We start from the raw sequence: 22,823 nt of genomic DNA, 5'->3' as shown, positions 1-22,823 counted from the left end.
ATTATTTACAATGCTAAATAAATTAATAGTAAATTTAATTAATAAAGGAAATATTAATTTCGATAATAATAAAATTAACAATTAATCCAATTAACACATGATGCAGGGAAATCAGATATACAAGGTGCAAAAATCAATCACATCTTAGATGCGACGAGATTAACAAAACGACTGGGCCAATGGACTTCACAAGCAGTCAACTATTAACCCAGACACAGTCAATGCAAAGGATTGCAAATGGATTGTGAAATAGTTGAAAAATGACTGGGGCAAAAATCGGGGTACGACAGATGCCCCTATTTAATTATCCCGAGCCAGATAACATGAATGACTTTAGTCTTCATGGTATCAATGGCGGGAGGTAATTAAATAGAGAAGGACCCCAATTTTTGTCCTTATGCAGGTGAAAAAGATCCAAACTCTGAGGAAACATCGGAGACATCCAATAGTAGCTTCGGATGGTAGGAAACCAACAAGACTCAAGAGTGGCTTTGAATGCAAGAGGAGACCTACAAACTCGGAGACATGGCAGAGACGTCCAAGAGTAGCATTGAACGAAAGGAATTCACTCTGAAAAACACCGGGGACAATCCAACAGTAGCTTTGGATAAGACGGAAATCAAAGAGATTCAACAGTGGCTTTGAACGCAAAAAGGAAACCTGGACCTAGACATGTATCAGAGTCATCCTGAGGAGCAATAGATGAGATGGATACCAATTTTAGAAAATACGAGCAGCCATCCAATAGTGCAGAGGCGGATGCAGGTATAGTGGTTTGGGGGCTCTTGCCCCCACAAAGGAAAACAAAAAAGTTTAAAAATGCCATAATAATGTTAATCTTTTTCACAAAAATAATTATTGACACCCAAAATTCTATTTTTTAAAGAATAAAAAATATAAAAAGTATCATTTTGAATTATCTACTTTAACTTTTATTTCATCTTTTAATACCAATAATTAAAAAAGTTATACTACAATATATTTTGGAAAGTAAATATCACCCTACATATTATATACTATTTTAAATAATTGTGTTCATATAAATAAATATTTTGTCAATTTAAATATTTTATGAAAAAATATCATTGCCTGTCTTTTATGTACTACTACATAGAATTTATGGATCAGCCAATACTTTTTTTGAATGATTGCAATTTTGTTTATATAAATGAGTATTTTGTAAAAATTAAAACATTTTATTAAAAGAATATTATTGATTATTTTTTGTGCAGACACAACATAAAATTTTTGAATCTACCAAAGATTATATACTATTTTGAATAATTATGTTCCTATACATAGATAATTTGAAAAAAATTAAAACAATTTATTAAAAATATATTATTGAGTATTTTTTATGCCCCCATTACGGAAAATTTCTGGATCCGCCACTGCAATAGTGGCATTGGATGGGAAGGAAAAACAAACTCAAGAACATCCAAGAGTGGCTTTGGATAAAAGGTGAGAAACAATATGTCCAAGAGTAGCTTTGGAAGAAGAGAAACAAATACAAATCCAAGAGTAGCATTGGACTGAGAGAAACAAAAAGACATCCAAGAGTAGCATTGGATGAAGAAAAACAATTATACATCTGAGAGTTGCATTGGACAAAGAAGAAACAGAAAGACAAACAACTGCTTTGGTAGGTGCCAAGTAAATTGGACTTTGATCTCAAGGTAGGATGTTAATAACAACGGAACCTTGAAAGAATGCAAATGAGTATGAATTTTGTTTCGATGCATGATATTGATTTTTTTTTATGCATGATATAGGAATGATTAATGCAATGCAATTGTATACGACAACTGAGGTAGACTCTTTTGTGAGAGAAGATTAGAACTCTGATTCCTCAACACAAGAACAATGCCAACTCTATTATGCTTAAACACGGTTTTGTCACACCGGTGATCCTTTTGAGAAGGACTGATAAGCTGCTTGGGGATCGCTGAAGGAGACTGCCCCTGATTGACTGATCGAATTGGGCAAAATATTTCCTCTCGGTTGCTAGATCAAATGAGGTAATAGGTCATAAATAAAAAATAAAGTTACATACAATGCATTAAAATATAGTTGTTGAAATTCAAAACGGGGGTTGATCAATACTTTTCCCTTCTTTTTCTAGCATAGCCGAGGTAATAGATCATAAACAAAAATAAAAAAAAAAAGATCTAAAAGTTGCTAAAATGTAGTTGCTGGTATTGGAAGGTGTGTTCCCTGAGTACTTTTCCCTTCAGTTGCTAGCTCAGCCAAGGTAATATGTCATAAATAAAAATATAAATAAAATAAAAGGTGCTAAAATGTAGTTGCTGGAATTTGAAGGCGTGATCTATTAACATTTTTTCCCTCGGTTGCCAGCTCACCTGAGGTAATTAGGCCATAAACAAAAATATAAAAAATTAAAAGTTGCTAAAATGCAGTTGTTGGGATTCAAAGACGTGTTCCCTGTATATTTTTTTACTAGGTTGGCAGCTCAACAGAGGAAATATGTAACATATTTTTTTAAAATTTAAAATGTGGCGTGCCTATTATTTACCTTGTCATAAAATGTATTTGTGAATACAAGATTACAATCACAAAGATGTTTTTGATTCATGGCAAACTCAATAAGCATACAAGCAACAAGGTGGAAGCAGAAAACTCAAAGAAAAGCAAGCATTGATCACTCATGTCAGAACAGGTCGACTTATTATGCTTATAGGTTGACTCAACACAAACAAAACAAGAAGAATGCAGAAAAGCAGCAGTTAGGTCGACCTACTGTCAACCCAGGTCGACCTAAAATGAAGAAAAATCAATATACCTCTGCTAGGTCGACTCACACATCATCCAGGTCGACCTAAAATGAAGAAATTTACATATCAGTCTGCTAGGTCGACCTACACAACAACTAGGTCGACCTAATCTGAGAAAATGTCCCCAGAATGCATCTGAAGAGGATTGTGGTCGACCTACTCCTTAAACAGGTCGACCTAACTGGGAGCAAAATTCTGCAAGCTCTGCTAGGTCGACCTAAGCACTACAAGAGGTCGACCTAACTGATCAAGAATGCCAAAAATTCTGTTTCTCTCATCTCCAACTGTTAAGCTATCATATATATTATCAAAGGTTCAATTATTCAATGAAACACCAACGACTGAAAGATACACAAAGGCTTCTCATCTTCGTTCTTCGTCATCTCCAACACAATTACACATAATCATTCTTGCGTTGAGGGTTAGTGATCGAGTTCGATAACGTCCATGGAACGGAATTGAAGATTCCTAGTGGGTGAAGATTTGTGGGGTTTTTGGTGAATAAAATCTGCGGGTTTTGTCCTCCAAGATAGGTGTTTCTTGGGGGTTTTTATCAAGAGGTTTCATCGAGGATCCGGCTGAGTGTGAAGATTGAAGAACAAGGGTTCGAGGGAATTGAAGACACTGCAGAAAGGGATCAAAGTGAAGCTCTTGGATAACCTTGATCTGATTCAAGATTAAGGGGGAAGAAGATTCAAAGGATCGACATAATTGGTTTATGGTTTATCGATTTGTTATCTTCTTTGTATATACTACTTTCAACATTAATGAAAGATTACCCAATTTCAGTTTGGAATTGGGGGCAGACGTAGTCGTAGCGAGGACGATCGACGAACTGCCTAAACAAATATCGTGTTCTTGTCGCTTTTACTTTTTCATTTACGTTCTGTTCATATTTGGTTATAATAGCAAATTGATCAACGATTCGAGTGTTAAGATTGTGAATTGAGAACTTATATAAACATCACAATCCATCACATATTGAATCACCGTCAATTTGATCATTATCACCAAGTGTTTGTATATTTGTTTCTATCACTCTTACTACATTGCAAACATTGTCCATCATTCAAGAAGTTAATCTGATTTTCAATAAGAGCAACGCTTTGATTCTGCAACGTATACTCTTATCACTTACCTCAAGTTTTTGACTGGTTTTAAACACATATACAATCGTTTCGATAGTGGTTCGGAATAGACGCGAGTCGATTCAGAATCACTTCCGCTGAAAAGTCGTTTAACTCCGTAAAACTGTGAACGATCTATTCACCCCCCCTCTAGATCCTAAGGCCAGCGTCTAACAGTATTTTTTTGTAGTAAATAAAATTGAAATTAGAGATTGAACCGTAGAACTGATAGGTAGAGTTGGCGAGTTGGCGATTTAGCAGATTAATAGATTTGTACTCAAACACATTTTTATAGAATTTCCTTAAAATCGTGCAAATTCGAAAAGTCCACTTTATAACTTTATTCATTGTAAATTTAGTCAATTGAATTAGAAGTTTATGTGATACAACTCAAGTGTCACTTTTATAATCTATGATTTTTATTAGTTCTTTTTAGACTCGTGTGAGACAATAAATCAAATTAACGTCGTTATTGGAGATTCTCTAACAATAAAGTCAATTTTAGAATCCTATTAGCACTCATATTTCTTTTTTTTTTTATTTATTTACAAGGTTGTAGTATATAGGTAAATATTCCAAATAGTCACGCAAGTGACCATTGAGCAATTATTCAGATTGTTCCAAAATGTTCCCATAGAATCACAAATAAATCAAAGAACATGACTCCCTTAGATGTTTTCACTCTAAAAATTTTAAATTCCTTCCTTTAGATGTTTTCACTCTAAAAATTTTAAATTCCTTCCTTCAGAAATTTTTGTTGCTATTTTATATTTTATTTTAATCTTTTTTTTTTCATTTTCCACTTTGGTTTGAGTAAAAAGGTCACTGTTGGAATATTGTGTTGTTGTTCAATCATATTTTATTTGATTCTAATAGTGAATATACTAATCATAATATGGATGAACCTCGAAGATCTTCAATAGAGCTTGATATACCTAATGTCACTTATTATGCATTGTGTATTGAGAATAACCTACCTTGGCTGTACCATTTGAGCTTAAATCTAGCTAGATACACTTGTTGGTAAAGATTAGTGATTTTGTAGGAGAGAATCCTCATCAGCACTTGAAATAATTTTATGTAGCGTGATCTACACCACTGAAACCCTTGAAATAGGAGTCACGAAAGACTATATCTTCAAGGTGCTGCGATAGATTAGTTGTACTACTTTCAGGCATATTTTGTTACAAGCTGGAATAATTAGAAGAAAGTATTCATAGAAATATTTATTCCTGCATCAAGAGCTTCTTGTATTAGAAAAGGAATGTGGCATTAGGAAGATTTATATAATAGTGGGGGTGATTCAAAAACTAGTGTCTAGATGTCCTCAACACTCTGAATAACTACTAATCCAAATGGCTGTTCAAAATCTACAATTTCAACAAATATCACATTTCACCATTCAAAAATTAGACCAATATTAGACAACTAAAAATTTCAATCAATCACATGCAGGATCAATGATCTAACCCACTACATGCTCAAACAATAGTGAATTCGAATAATCCTAATGGAAGCGTCATTGGTCTTAGATCGGGAAAAAAATGTTAAAGAAACTCCCGAGAAAAATACACGAACCTAAACCTGAAACCATTGATGTAAACAAGAACACTAAACCAGTTCCTCTCCCTCAAATAGCAATGTTTACTAAAAAAATAGATGAGGAAAATAGAGACAAGTATTAGATACATTCAGAAGTGAACATTTCACTCATTAGAATTCTACCCATTCCTTTTGTTAGAACTCGTTTGAGTACTTACACTTTAACATATATCAATCATACCTATTAGAAATATACAATGCACAGTTTATGATTTTAGTATTTATGATAAACTTTTATGTTTAGTTTTCAACATTTTTATGAAGCCACAATAAAGAAATGACTGAATATAATATACAGACACATGGTATTATTACGCAATAAGTGGCCATCCATATTCACTTTCAATTATGATGAAGTCTTACAAACCACTGTTCAGTACGACAACATGGTGGCACATGCATATCAAAATTAATTATGATCCATATCAATACCAATTAATAACTATCGAAAAATCAAAATACAAACATAAAAAACATGCTAATCGGTAATAAATACTGTTAATAATACGCAAACTATCATAATGGATTCGGATATGTTTTTTACATTTCATTATAGAAAATAGAACACTGTGAAAATCATGATATCAAGATCCAAAACATATATTAGCTAACAGCAACACCAGAAGGCAAGTAAAGGTTAAGAAATAAATTCAAAACCAAATTCTTAAGTGCTCCCTCATCATATCTGTTATTAGAAGAGAGCCGAAGTTTTGTTAATTCTTCTACGTATAATACTATTGTCTTGAAACCAAAGAATAACACTAACGTAACATATATATTCTCAACTTTGTTGTTCAGGGAAGAAAACCTAATAGAGTATCAACAACAGAAAACCAATAAGTTTGGGATCCTTATATATATGCTCAAAATTCTCCTATATATCTCTATCTTCAAATGTGAATGAGGCAACAACTGCACCACCTCATAGCAGCGGTAGTGGTGCATGGTTAGCATACAACTACGGCGTCCAACCATCCAGCAATGTCAACATAACATCAGCCTCCAATCAAACCCAGCTTTTAGGAAGGACGATTGTCTCCACCAACTGGGGACTGTTTGGGCCACCTACTTTGCAAACAAAGCATCATGCAGAAAATGAGAATGGCAAAAATTGGAAATATAACTATCCCAAAAACAAAAGTTATTATTACTACATTATATGTGACATGAACAAAAATGATTTAACACAAAGGTTTTGGTTGTTTGAAAATAATAACAGTGGGTGGTTTGACTAGTCATGTGTGGTTTGACTATACGCAATACAATTTGTGGTCTTCTTAAAATCCAATATACACAGTTTGAAATAGACTTTTAAGGGGATTAACATTGATTCATAGACTAACATATATCAGACGAATATCCACCGAGCATCCCTAATATAAATCAAATGTTGGAAAGTGGCTTTATAACTTCTGGCGCAGGTGTGGGAGCCTTCACAACAATGCTCATATTAGGCCTAAGATCAGCTTCACCCTGCACATATAGTGCTGCTACAACTGCAAATATTTGAGTGCAACGTTAAAGTGTCAGACCAACTATGAAAATATAAAATAAAATGGATTGAGTGATATTCTAACCATCAAATTCAATTTCATTTAATTGCAATTTTGCCACACAAAGCATTAAGACAATGAATATCATTGTCACTAAACGACGAGATGTTGTATTTTTTAGGAAGATGCTTGACTGGTTGAGGAGACTTGACGTTAGATTTTATAGTTGGATTTTTAACTGCTGCTCGAGGTGTCGTAATGTTGCATTTTGATGGACAATATTTGACTGCTCAAAGAGACGTTGGACCTTATAGCAAGACTTTTACTTCTAAAGGTGCCTTAATGTTTTAGTGATTTTGTGATTTGGATGATTGTGTTATTCATATATTTACTCATATTATTTTTATTATGTTACAAAGGTTAATGCTGCCCTACGAGCTAACATGGTCAGGTATTGGCCTTCATTTACCATGTTCAACGATCATTTCTGGAATTACCAATAGGTAAAGCATGGGTCGTGTGGCGAATGGAGAAGATCAAGGTACATACATGAAACATTGGTGTTGTTCAAAGCACTAAATCTCTTTGAAGTACTTGGGAAACATGGAAATATCTCTATGTTGCCCAAGTATTTAAAAGAGATTTACTGCATTAAACGTCAATGTTTCATGTATGTACCTTGATCTCCCCCATTCGCCACACGACACATGCTTTACCCACTGATGATTCCAGAAAATAAACGTTAAAATGAAGGTCAATACCTGACCATGTTAGCTCGTAGGGCAGCATTAACCTTTGTAACAAAATAAAAATAATATGAGTAAAAATATAAATAACACAATCACTAAAACGCTTTAGAAGTAAGAAGTTTTGCTAAAAGGTCCAACATCTCTTCGAGCAGCCAAATATTCTCCATCTCTTCGAACAGTCAAATATTGTCGATCAAATTGCAACATTGTGGCACCTCGAACAACAGCCATGAATCCAACTATAAAATTCAACGTCAAGTCTCCTCAACCAATCAAGCATCTTCCTAAAAAATACAACATCTCAACCAGTCAAGATATTCCTAAAATATACAACATCTCGTCGTTTAGTGACAATGATATTAATATTCTTAATTCTGTGTGTGGCAAAATTGTAACAAAATGAAATTGAATTTGAAGGTTAGAATATCACTTAATCCGTTTTATTCATATTTTCATAGTTGGTCTGACACTTTAACGCTGCACTCTAATATTTGCAGTTGTAGCAGCACTGTGTGTGCAAGATGAAGCTAATCTTAGGCCTAATATGAGCATTGTTGTGAAGGCTCCCACACCTGCGCCAGAAGCTATAGAGCCACTTTCCAACATCGGATTTATATTAGAGATGCTCGGTGGATATTCGTCTGATATATCTTAGTCTATGAATCAATGCTAATCCTCATAAAAGTCTATTTAAAATGGTGTATATTGGGTTTTCAGAAGACCACAAATTGCATTGCGTACAGTCAAACCACACATGACTAGTCAAACCACCCACAGTTATTATTTTCAAACAACCAAAACCTTGTTTTAAATCATTTTTGTCCATGTCACATATAATGTAATAATAGTAACTTTAGTTTCGGGGGACAGTTATATTTCCAATTTTTGCCACTAGGTGGCCCAAGCAGTCCCCAGTTGGTGGAGACAACTGTCCTTCCTAGAAGCTGAGTTTGATTAGAGGCTGATGTTATGTTGGCATTGCTGGATGGCCGCAATTGTATGCTAACCATGCACCACTACCGCTGCTATGAGATGGTGCAGTTGTTGCCTCATTCACAGTTGAAGATAGAGATATATAGGAGAATTTTGAGCATGTATATATATATATATGGATCCCAAACTTTTTGGTTTTCTATTGCTAATACTCTATTAGGATTTTCTTTCATGAACAACAAAGTTGAGAATATAGAAAAAAATGGGACTCCAAGCTCCAAAAATATTATTACATATGGAAAACATTATTTGCATACTCAAAAACTCATCATAGATCAAAAGTTATGGCCAATTTGGTAAAGCCGAAACTCCGCGCGTAAGAGTCAAAACCGAGCAAGACGCGATGAATAAGCAACACAGAAAATTTCCAGCAACTCAATATCAATTAGTAGCACAAGGAAACAACATTTTATCACTTAGAATCAACAAACAACCAAAATCAACAAGTCCTATGTCAAAAAAAACAACAAATTTAATACTTTTCATGAGTTGTGTAGATGGAAATGTAGTGTAAGTGGAACTAACAAAAATTCTGCATAATATCAATACCATGACAGTCCCAAATAAGCCAAAAAAACACATTCAAACTCAAGATCATGATGCTTCACAACAATTGATTCAAAGAACACACTTAAATCCACAAGTTGAAATTGGTTCATGATATAGTTTTCAAGTGAGCACTAGCAACCAAATTTCCATAAAATTAGGCATCAAAGTATATGTTTATGACAGTCCATCAAATAAGAAATAGCACCAAGTTTGAAAATGTAACAAATGATAGCAAAACTCTTTTCAATATTTTGTCAATTTTCACAACAACAACACAAGCTCATGACAACAAAAAAATAGATTATACTACCAATTAAAGCTCAACAATTATGTTTCCAACTCATGTAATCAACCAACAATTAAGAACAAAGTCATTGTCACCATTATTCAACTAATGAACATCAAAACAAGTCCGCAAGCAAAAATTCAGCATTACTATCCTTTTTAATCCACCATTTTCATCAATTTTAATGTCAAACACCAATAATTATCACTCAAAATTTTCAGCAATCATGCACTCATGTTAATACCATTTTATGCACTTTTAGAGTACCAAAACAATCACCAAAACAACATTGAATTTTCAGCTACAAAATATCATCAAAATAACACCAAAATGTCATCAAGACTCCACCAAAACATCATCAAATTTTCCAGCATTAGCACAGCAAGTATGTTTCATCACAACAATAATGTCATCAACAAAATCCACTCCATCATTACTCAACACAAATAACAATTATTATTGTCATAAACACATAATAATATTTAGGCAGTGACTTACCGATGGTTCTCAGCAAGCTTATTTACCATGCCATAAAAAGATATGGCCCTATCCATGTTTCCTGCTGATGCAGTTTCATCCATTACAGATTTTGCCCATTCAATACTTTTACAAAAAGAGGCTTGAACATGCTCTCAGTAAACTTTAGGGTCAGCGCAAGTATAGCACTCATCACACCTTTTTCCACTAAATAAATGTTTTGAACTGAACGAGGACTTTGACGGCGAAGATCAAGAGCAACCAAGCAAAAGTCAAAAATCTTTCCATGGAATGCCACGATAGATGATCTGTCCATTGTACCAATAAATGTTGCCAACATATCAAACACAACTGTTAAGCTTTTATCCCCAGCTTCAACGGCAGCAGGATATAGTTTTAACAATGGCGACAAGGCAAGGCGTACCTGTAATAAAATGATGTTCAGTTAGAAAACATGCAATCATTTCATACTAGGACAGCCAAACAATACTTATGTTATAGCAAGCCTTATTGGAATTTTTCCAGCAAGAAGCTTTCATAATCCATGAGCTCGGGATTCCACTTTGGGATACATTCCCGATACATATTCGGGATGAAGCACCAGAAGCTCCATGATATTTGTGAGATATGGATTTCGGAATCCACCGAGCTTGTCCATAACTGCCTCCAAAGTAACAAGAACAGAAATAAAATGGGTTTCAGTTGAGACTGATAAAACATCATTAGTTATTGGTTTCAAATCGTGACTAGACAGCACAATACGAGAGGACTTCATCACATTATCCATAATTTGAGGAAGTTCAGCCAATTAATTTCAGCATCATACTAAATTTCAGCATCATATTAATTACAACAGTTACAACTATTGGTGATAGAATACAAAAATTAATTTCCATTCATATTAAATTTTCTCACGTTCTAGAATTCTCTGAAATCTTAATTCAGAATCATAATACATACCTGACATCAAAGATATTGAGTCATCAACTTTTTGGGATAGTTTCACACAAGTTGATAGGATTTTGGTGACCACGTGATGAACAGAATCATTTATGGGGACCTTTTCTATCAAGGACAGCAAAGCCTGCTAGCAGTATTCATCTTTAGAACTGCGAATGAATAATAATCTGCACAAAAAAGTTTTTGGTAGTATAGTATGCATAGACCGCCAGAAAGAAACTCATAGAATTCTCACCTGCAGTTAATTAGGGAGTCCAATAAAACAACAAGAAACTTTTCAATGTTGAACTCCTTAGACAATTCTAATAAAACCACTGGCAAATCCCTGGAAAAAAAAGTATTTTATAAATCATGTATATAAAGGATTTATATGCAAATGGAAACAGCCAAACCACAGGTATCATCAACCAGTTGGAAATTTGGTAAAGCCGACACTACGCGCGTAAGAGTCAAAACCGAGCAAGACGCGATGAATAAGCAACACAGAAAATTTCCAGCAACTCAATATCAATTAGTAGCACAGGGAAACAACATTTTATCACTTAGAATCAACAAACAACCAAAATCAACAATTCCTATGTCAAAAAAAGCAACAAATTGGATACTTTTCATGAGCTGTGAAGATGGAAATGTAGTGTAGGTGGAACTAACAAAAATTCTGCATAATATCAATAACATGATAGTCCCAAATAAGCCAAAGAAACACATTCAAACTCAAGATCATGCTTCACAACAATTGATTCAAAGAACACACAAATCCACAAGTTGAAATTGGTTCATGATATAGTTTTCAAGTGAGCGCTAGCAACCAAATTTCCATAAAATTATGCATCAAAGTATATTTTTATGACAATCCATCAAGTAAGAAATAGCACCAAGTTTGAAAATGTAACAAACGATAGCAAAGCTCTTTTCAATATTTTGTCAATTTTCACAACAACAACACAAGCTCATGGCAACAAAAAATAGATTATACTACCAATTAAAGCTCAACAATTATGTTTCCAACTCATGTAATCAACCAACAATTAAGAACAGAGCCATTGTCACCATTGTTCAATTAATGAACATCAATACAAGTCCTCAAGCAAAAATTCAGCAGTACTATCCTTTTTAATCCACCATTTTCATCCACTTTTATGTCAAGCACCAACAATTATCACTCAAAATTTTCAGCAATCATGCACTCATGTTAATACCATTTTATGCACCTTTAGAGTACCAAAACAAAATTGAATTTCCAGCTACAAAATATCATCAAAATAACACCAAAATGTCATCAAAACTCCACCAAAACATCATCAAATTTTCCATCATTAGCACATCAAGTATGTTTCATCACAACAATAATGTCATCAACAAAATCTACTTCATCATTACTCAACACAAACAACAATTATTATTGTCATAAACACAACAAAGCATGCTTCCATCTTAAACTAGCGTTTAGTGACAAAACTTCACACGGTGCGACAAGTGTATCAAAACGAAATGCAGTAAGAGCATGCACAAAGATAACTAACCAACCACACCACAAGAAGAAAACATTTCTTCATCAATTCATGTTTCAATCCACAAAGTATCTCAATATGTGATATAATCAATGAAATAGAATTCAACAATTCTGTCAAAGCATGTTATCTCCATACAATTCATAAGGAAAATGAACAGCGTGTATTACTAATCCAAATTCAGCAACATTCAAATAATCAAAATCCATATCGTCAATTAATCATAAAAAGAATCCCAAGCCAACAACTAGTTCTCATCAACATGAATTCTCGCGGACGAACTCCCATGACTCACACCAACAACAACTTTACACGATTAACAATTATCACCAACTAAATTATAATTCTACAACTTCTCCAACAAAAGTTTCCCACTAAATAATGAAATTCTCATAATTAATAATAAAAAACAAATCTATAATCCCACTACTTCATTATCAATTAAAATAAAGTTATAACGTAATTAATTAGTTTTTTTTATTAATATGTATTATATGTTAACTATTTTTAATTAGTAGTATTCTTTCTAATATAATTATTTCTTAACTCTATTGATATATGTTAATTATTCATATTTCACTACTTATTCATTTTGTATTGTTCACTCTCTGTCTCTAATAATCACCACTAACTCATTTTATATCGAAACTCAATTTTTCATTTTTATTAATTTTTTAATAATTTCACAAAATTTTAAAAGAATTTTTGAGATAAATAATTAATATTGCATTGAGTATAGAAACCATTTTCTTATTAGAAATAGAACTCAAATGAGTGAATCAAGATGAATGTTTTTAACTAGTATTTTGATGATATTTGAAATTATAAAATCAAACTTTTATATCACTGAAATACATTCTCAATTTTAGGTAGAATCATAAGATATCTATTTATTTAAATAAGGGTTAATACTACTTTACCCCCCTGCCATATAAGCGAGATTCGGTTTACCCCCCTCTAAAAAAAAAACTTATTGGACAAACCTTGCAAAATAAAGATTCCATCAATATTGACCCTGATCAGTTTTTTTGGCCAAGATTCTTAGAATCTTGCCTACGTGGCATTTTTGGTAGTGCTGACTGTACAACACATAAGCAATGTGGCACAGTCAGCACTGCCACGTGGAATTTAATTTTTTTTTTGAATTTTTTTTTTAAAATTAATATATTTTTTTTAAAAAAATTATTTTTTTTTTTAAATTTTTTATTTTTTTTTTAAAAAAAATTAATTTTTTTTTAAAAAAAATTAATATTTTTTTTTAAAAAATTTAATATTTTTTTACGTTTTTAAAAAATATTTGACAGTACTTGCGGATTTACGTACGGATTTAAAAATACCTGCGGATTCATCAACGGATTTGACAATACCTGCGGATTTACCTACGAATTTGACAATACCTGGGGATTTACCTGCGAATTTACCTGCGAATTTACCTGGAATTTACCTGCGAATTTGACAATACCTGCGGATTTACCTACGAATTTGACAATACCTGCGGATTTACCTACGGATTTAAAAATACCTGCGGATTTACCTACGGATTTGACAATACCTGCGGATTTAACTACGAATTTAAAATTACATGCGGATTTACCTTTAAAAATACATGCGGATTTACCTGCGAATTTGACAATACCTGCGAATTTGACAATACCTGCGGATTTACCTACGAATTTGACAATACCTGCGGATTTACCTACGGATTTAAAAATACCTGCGGATTTACCTACGGATTTGACAATACCTGCGGATTTAACTACGAATTTAAAATTACATGCGGATTTACCTTTAAAAATACATGCGGATTTACCTGCGAATTTGACAATACCTGTGGATTTACCTACGGATTTGAAAATACCTGCGAATTTATATATAATAAAAATAAATTTTAAAAATAATAAAAAAAAACAGTAAAACAATTTTGGAAAAAAAATTTTAAAAAAAATTAATAAAAACGTAAAAACGTAAATTTTTTTTAATTTTTCCAATTTTTTATAATTCTTTTTCAATTTTTTTATAATTTATATATAATAAAAACGTAAAAAAAATATTAATTTTTTTTTAAAAAAAAAATTAAAAAAATCAACAAAATTAATAAAAAAATTTTAAAAAAATATTAAATTTTTATTAAAAAAAAATTCCACGTGGCAGTGCTGACTGTGCCACATAAGCAATGTGCTGTACAGTCAGCACTACCAAAAATGCCACGTAGGCAAGATTCTAAGAATCTTGGCCAAAAAAACTGATCAGGGTCAAATTTGATGGAATCTTTATTTTGCAAGGTTTGTCCAATAAGTTTTTTTTTTAGAGGGGGTAAACCGAATCTCGCTTATATGGCAGGGGGTAAAGTAGTATTAACCCTTTAAATAATATAATTAACAAAAATGATATTAGAAAATTAACTCGTGCATCGCACAGGTGTACGTCTAGTTCAAACCTCTAATATCTCTATATCAATCCAAAAGAAAAAAAAAACTAAGAAATTTGCAAACACAATTGAAAAAATATAAAAAAGTTTCAAAAAAATAATGAAGGGAAGGGATTAAATGAAAGGGGTGTTAGAAAAGAAAAAAAATGCTAGGAGGCTCAAATGGCTCAAATTGATATTATAATGAAGTAGTGGGATAAGTGGGATTATAGATTTATTTTTTATTATTAATTATGAGAATTTCATTATTGTTAATTAATTAATTATAATAAAAGAGTTTTGGTGGGAAAATTTTGTTGAAGTTGTAGAATTATAATTTAGGATGATAATTTAGTATGATGTCATAGGATTTGGAATTGTAATTTGTATGAGACAAATGCCTCGATTTTGAAGATGCCAAAGAATTTATATCACGCAGTGTAGTTCGTCTAACATCAGCCTATACCACATAAATAAGAATGAAGCTCATAAATACTAACAGAAAATTGATGACCATTCATACTTCAGGATTATAGACACTGAAATTCCATAGAAAGTTAATGGGTGGTACTACCTTTGGATGATACAAGGCAAACCAAACTTTAGACTCTGAGATATCAGATGGTTAATCCAAATTACCATCCAACATCTTACATAAAATCTTATACAGTGAATCGTCTGTCTTTGAATGTGATTTGTTATTCTGTTGAAGTTTAACAAGCTGAGTTCAGACTATTAAGACTTTCGTATAATTGCTCACAAAGAGAAGCATACAAAAATTTCAGCATACCTGAAGGAAATGATTAACTGCTCCGCGAAGTTCAGACGGATACTTTGTATTAACAATTATCAGAATCTTTTTTGCCCATCCAGCTATTTGACATTTAAAAAACAACAAAGTTGTGAGGACAATAGGCTAGGCATCATATCATAACTGAATAGTTGACTAGACTGCAACTATTAGAGCTGAGCCGAGTACAGTTGTAAAAACTAATTTAGAGGTTAGTTACAGCAGTTACAACTATTGGTGATAGAATCCAAAAATTAATTTCCATTCATATTAAATTTTCTCACGTTCTAGAATTCCCTGAAATCTTAATTCAGAATCATAATACATACCTGACATCAAAGATATTGAGTCGTCAACTTTTTGGGATAGTTTCACACAAGTTGATAGGATTTTGGTGACCACGTGATGAACAGAATCATTTATGGGGACCTTTTCTATCAAGGACAGCAAAGCCTGCTGGCAGTATTCATCTTTAGAACTGCGAATGAATAATAATCAGTATTCATTCACAAGATGAAAATAGGATAAAAAATTCTGTCACAACATGGTACCTGGACAAGAATGATTAAGGCAATAAGGGACAACCGAAACCAATTAAGATATGAAGATCTGTCGACTCTTTAGCAGCAACAACGAAATGCTCTCTTTTAGTACATGAACGAACAACAACGACAACGAAATGCTCTCGCCGCTCATCACTCTCTGTTCTCAAGGTTTCACTCATTCATCTTGCTTTCTCTCACGATGTTCAATCAACGAATGCAAGCAACAAGCAATGAAACCCGATGTTCAATCAACGAATGCAAGCAACAAGCAATGAAACCCTTATCCCACAAAAATCCTAAATCCCCGATCTTTCAATATTGATTCAGATTACATATTACAATAATTATCGGGCAAAACGGAAGCAAGTTACAAAAATAGAGATGAGGTTACGTCGGAGATACCCTCGATGGAGCGGATTCAACACCTTCAGGTAAGCGCCCTTGACTCTTTTCTTCTTCGTCGACCTTCTCGCTTCTGGATTTCTATGCGTTTTGTGTGCAGTTCGTGTGTGACTACTGTAGAGTGGCGTGGTGCGATGTGTTTGAGGGAGGTGAAGTTTCGTGTGTTTGTTGGTGAGGCTGTAGGTTCGATTATTGCTGTTGAGGGTGAGTTGTGGTTGAGCGTTGAGGTGAAGGATGAGAGTTTCTTTGCAGGTTGTGTTGTATTTGTCGTTTTGAGTGGGACTCAGATTCGTATGGGGTGTGTATCGATGAGATTGAGTGAGGTTTTGAGGGACCGAAGGGAAAATTGAAACTGATTTGAACAGGTTTTGTGCAGAGATGCTGGGATAGTGGAGCAGCAAGATGAAGAAGACATTTCCTGTGTTTTTTTTTTTTTGGTACTATTTTGTTTAATGTAAAAAAAGTATTAAAAAACTTATTTACAAATATTTACTATAATGTAAATTTAATTAAAAAACTTATTTTGAATGCATCTTTAATTAAAAGATAAGAAGAAGAAATTAAATATTATTTACAATGCTAAATAAATTCATAGTAAATTTAATTATTAAAGAAAATATTAATTTCGATAATAATAAAATTAACAATTAATCCAATTAACACATGATGCAAGGAAATCAGATATACAAGGTGCAAAAATCAATCACAGCTTAGATGCGACGAGATTAGCAAAACGACTGGGCCAATGGACTTCACAAACAGTCAACTATTAACCCAGACACAGTCAATGCAAAGGATTGCAAATGGATTGTGAAATAGTTGAAAAATGACTGATGCAAAAATTGGAGTACGATAGATGCCCCTATTTAATTATCATGCATTGTGTATTGAGAATAACCTACCTTGGTTGTACCATTTGAGCTTAAATCTAGATAGATATACTTGTTGATAAAGTTTGATGGTTTTGCAGGAGAGGATCCTCATCAGCACTTGAAATAATTTTATGTAGCGTGATCTACACCACTGAAACCCGAGGGAGTCACGAAAGACCATATCAAGTTGAGAGGCTTTCCATTATATCTTTAAGGTGCTGCGATAGATTAGTCGTACTACTTTCAGGCATATTATGTTACAAGCAGGAATGATTAGAAGAAAATATTTATAAAAAAGGAATATGTGGCATTAGGAAGATTTATAGAGAATTTTTTAATGAGTATTGGGGGTGATTCAAAAACTAGTGTCTAGATGTCCTCAACACAATATTAGTGAATAACTACTCATCCAAATGACTGTTCAAAATCTACAATTTCAACAAATAACACATTTCACCTTTCAAAAATTAGACCAAAATTGGACAACTAAAAATTTCAATCAATCACATGCAGGATCAATGATCTAACTCACTACGTGCTCAAACAATAGTGAATTTGAATAATCCTAATGGAAGCGTCATTGGTCTTTGATCGGAAAAAAATGTTAAAGAAACACCCGAGAAAAATACTTGAACCTAAACCTGAAACCATTGATGTAAACAAGAACACTAAACCACTTCCTCTCCCTCAAATAGCAATGAAGACTAAAAAATAGATGAGGAAAATAGAGACAAGTATTAGATACATTCAGAAACGTGGAAGTGAATATTTCACTCATTGAAGTAATTAAGAAGATTCTAAAATATGCCAAATTTCTCAAACACTTAAATAATTAAAACTGTGGGAGAAAAATCTAAATTATTTAGAATTTTACCCATTCCTTTTGTTAGAACTCATTTGAGTACTTACACTTTAACATATATCAATCATACCTATTAGAAATATATAGAAATGACTGAATATAATATACAGGCACATGGTATTATTATGCAATAAGTGGCCATCCATATTCACTTTCAATTATGAACAAGTCTTGTAAACCACTGTTCATTACGGCAACATGGTGGCACATGCATATCAAAATTAATTATGATACATATGAATACCAATTAATAACTATCGAAAATTCAAAATACAAACATAAAAAACATGCTATTCCGTAATTATTAATGTGATTTATGATAGTTTGGTTTATATAAGGATGCAATAAGTGGCCATCCATATTCACTTATCACCAAACCTTACCTTCCATCAACCAACATTACAGCACAGAGTGTGCAGAATTATAATTTTGGTTGTTGTGTACACTGTTTAATCAATATGAAAGGACCATTTATTTTCTCTTTTTAAAATCAATTTTGGGGAACATGTAGCTATTGACTTTATTCATCTTTGGATTCTACTATTAGGTGATTTGTTCACTTTTTTCCATTTCTTTTGGCATAATTTAGAATAATACTTTTTGTTTAAAGCCGGATTTTGGTATATCTCTTTTTGATATTTTCTAGTAGACCAAGACACGACATGGAATAAGTTATTTGATCTATAGCTGGGAAAAAATATTTGCTTTTGGAAAGGTAACAATTTGATGATTTCAACAATGATGCTTGTTAAAATAGATTCATTAATTTTATTTTGATCATCATGAACCACACCATGACACCATATCACGATTCATTTATCATGCTTAACGATCATTTCTGGAATCATCAGTGGGTAAAGCATGGGTCGTGTGGCGAAGATCAAGGTACATACATATACATGAAACATTGGCATGTAGTAAATCTTTTTGAAGTACTTGACAACATGGAATATTTCCAAGTGAATTTCCAAATGAGGAACATATTTCGGTAATCTATATTAAAGAAGACTTTAGCAGAGCCATAGGTAATACACAAGCCCCGATTATGGGGAGCAGAAAGGATTGTTGTAGAAGTGGATTTGATAGACGATCATTTAGTTCATGTATTAATCTGTAAAACTCTAGATGATTTTTATCACTTTATAGACTCTCCACAGGCACAATTGTCCCACTGAGTTTCAATATGTCACGTATGTAAACCCACCACCACCACCGAGTCGTGCTTCTAATTCAAACAAACTTAAGGCTCCTCGACGAGTGAAACATCGTACTACAAACTCCAACATTAAGCACCTCTAAAAGTAAAAAGTCTTGCTATAAGGTCCAACATCAAGGCTCTTCGAGCAGTCAAATATTGTCCATCAAAATGTAACATTACGGCACCTTGAACAGCATTTAAGAGTCCAACTATAAAATCCAACGTCAAGTCTCCTCAATCAGTCAAGCATCTTCCAAAAAAATCCAGCATTATGCCACCTCGTCGTTTAGTAACAATGATATTAAACGACCAGGTGCTTTAATGCTGGACTTTTTAAGAAGATACTTGACTGATTGAAGAGACTTGACGTTGGATTTTATAGTTGGACTCTTGAACAACGGCACCTTGAACAGCAATCAAGAGTCCAACTATAAAATCCAACGTCAAGTCTCCTCAACCAGTCAAGCATCTTCCAAAAAATTCCAGCATTATGCCACCTCGTCGTTTAGTAACAATGATATTAAACGACCAGGTGCTTTAATGCTGGACTTTTTAAGAAGATACTTGACTGATTGAAGAGACTTGACGTTGGATTTTATAGTTGGACTCTTGACTGTTGTTCAAGGTGCCGTAATGTTTAAATTTTGATGGACAATATTTGAATGCTCGAAGAACCTTGATGTTAGACCTTATAGCAAGACATTTTACTTCTAGAGGTGCCTTAATGATGAAGTTTGTAGGACAATGTTTCACTCGACGAGGAGCCTTAAGTTTGTTTGAATTAGAAGCACGGCTCGGTGGAGGTGGTGGATTTACATACATGACATATTGAAACTCAGCTGGACAATTGCACATGTGGGACAGTCTATAAAGTGATAAAATCACTTAGAGTTCTAAAAATTAATAGACGGACTAAATAGTCGTCTATGCAATCTACTTCTATAACAATCCTTTCTGTTCCCCCAAAATAGGGATGTATGTATTACCTATAGTTCTGCTTAAGTCTATTTTTATATAGGTTACCAGAATATGTTTGTCACTTGGAAATATTTCATGTTGACTAAGTACTTCAAAGAGATTTACTGCATTAAACAACGCCAATGTTTCATATGTACCTTAATCTTCCCCATTCGCCACACAACCCATGTTTAACCACTGATAAAACTAGAAATGATCGTTAAGCATAGTAAATAACGGCTAATACCTGGCCATGTTAGCTCGTAGGACATCATTGACCTTTGTAACATAATAAAAATAATATAAGTAAAAACATGAATAACACAATGATCCAAATCACAAAATCAGCAAAAACCCTAATAACATAAATCTAATCACCCAAATCAAAAAGTGGGACTCCAGGTAGCATAAATCTAATCTAACCAACAACCTTGACTTTCAGCAGCTCCAGAAATATTATTAAATATGGAAAACATTATTCGTATGCTCAAAAAATCATCATAGATCAAAAGTTATAGCCAATTTGGTAAAGCCGACACTACGCGCGTAAGAGTCAAAACCGAGCAAGACGCGATGAATAAGCAACACAGAAAATTTCCAGCAACTCAATATCAATTAGTATCACAAGGAAACAACATTTTATCACTTAGAATTAACAAACAACCAAAATCAACAAGTCCTATGTCAAAAAAAAGCAACAAATTGGATACTTTTCATGAGTTGTGAAGATGGAAATGATGTGCAAGTGGAACTAACAAAAATTCTACATAATATCAATACCATGACAATCCCAAATAAGCCAAAGAAACACATTCAAACTCAAGATCATGCTTCACAACAATTGAATCAAAGAACACACAAAATTACACAAGTTGAACTTGGTTCATGATATAGTTTTCAAGTGAGCATTAGCAACCAAATTTCCATAAAATTATACATCAAAATATATGTTTATGACAATCCATCAAGTAAGAAATAGCACCAAGTTTAAAAATGTAACAAATGGTAGCAAAGTTATTTTCAATATTTTGTCAATTTTCACAACAACAACACAAGCTCATGGCAACAAAAAATAGATTATACTTCCAATTAAAGCTCAACAATTATGTTTCCAACTCATGTAGAACAATCTTGCTAGAAAGACAAAAAAGTACCAACGGGCAACATAGAGAAAGATAGCAAATGACACATCACATAAATCTGCATCAACTAATTTAGAGTCAATCACAACAGAATATCCCTAAAACTTAAAGCTATCCCATTTTAGCAATACGAAGCAACAGTTCAAACGCTTGTAAAAGGCCAGGCCACACATTCTATCCCAATATTTTACACATTATATGGAAGTAAGATATAGACGATATATCCAAATTCCCCTCTACACATTTGAAAGATATGGAAATTTTCAATAACAGAAGCAGGAAACATGGAAATGGAAGTGATAAGAAGCTAATTCAATGAATATATACCAAATAGTTGTGTGGTGATAAAAGTGGAGCCTTCAAAAGATAATAGTTGAAGTAACATTATATACCTGTTTTCCATATTTTTAGGTACTAAGATATTATGACAGAATGAACCCAGTGTGGATGCGAACGTTCAATGCGACACCACAAGGCACGTAACTCATGGATACATTTCATGGAAGCAACCCTTACAGTCTGCAATGAATTTCAAAAGATGCAAATATATCATTTGAGCCAACACATTACAATAATTATCGGGCAAAACGGAAAGCAAGTTACAAAAATAGAGATGAGGTTACGTCGGAGATACCCTCGATGGAGCGGATTCAACACCTTCAGGTAAGCGCCCTTGACTCTTTTCTTCTTCGTCGTCCTTCTCGCTTCTGGATTTCTATGGGTTTTGTGTGCAAATCGTGTGTGACTACTGTAGAGTGGTGTGGTGCGATGTGTTTGAGGGAGGTGAAGTTTCGTGTGTTTGTTGGTGAGGCTGTAGGTTCGATTATTGCTGTTGAGGGTGAGTTGTGGTTGAACGTTGAGGTGAAAGTTGAGAGTTTCACTGATGCAGACAATTGATTTAGGGGGGAAATTGAAACTGATTTGAACTTATTTGGTACGTCTTCTTCGTGCTTTCACTGATGCAGGTTTGTGTGTTCATTTTGGTGAATGATTTGGAGTAATGTGCAGAGCAACAAGAGGTAGCAGTTGGACAGGTTTTGTGCAGAGATGCTGGGATAGTGGAGCAGCAAGATGAAGACAAATCCTGTGTTATTTTTTTGTCTTTTTTT

At 33.4% G+C, this 22,823-nt stretch overlaps 1 protein-coding gene across 4 annotated transcripts in view; it reads right to left on the bottom strand.

Annotated features, from left to right (window-relative positions):
- Positions 1 to 22,823, bottom strand: part of LOC131604065 (uncharacterized protein At3g06530-like) — a 37,100-nt gene extending 14,277 nt beyond the window's left edge. For 2 of the 4 annotated variants that reach the window (XM_058876556.1, XM_058876559.1), the window contains exons 1-7: positions 22,349 to 22,823; positions 22,107 to 22,233; positions 16,288 to 17,773; positions 16,066 to 16,214; positions 15,737 to 15,819; positions 15,521 to 15,649; positions 11,264 to 11,353 (exon numbers count right to left, since the gene is read on the bottom strand). The gene's annotated coding sequence lies outside the window, so the exon portion shown is untranslated. Of the gene's footprint in view, positions 1 to 11,263; positions 11,354 to 15,520; positions 15,820 to 16,065; positions 16,215 to 16,287; positions 17,774 to 22,106; positions 22,234 to 22,348 lie in introns of all 4 variants that reach the window. The other 2 variants (XM_058876557.1, XM_058876558.1) reach the window with 2 other exon arrangements.

The sequence above is a fragment of the Vicia villosa genome, linkage group LG5 (genome assembly GCF_029867415.1).
Source record: "Vicia villosa cultivar HV-30 ecotype Madison, WI linkage group LG5, Vvil1.0, whole genome shotgun sequence".
NCBI lineage: Eukaryota > Viridiplantae > Streptophyta > Magnoliopsida > Fabales > Fabaceae > Vicia > Vicia villosa.
Note: the sequence above shows the minus strand (reverse complement) of the source record. Positions and strands in the feature narration are given on the sequence as shown.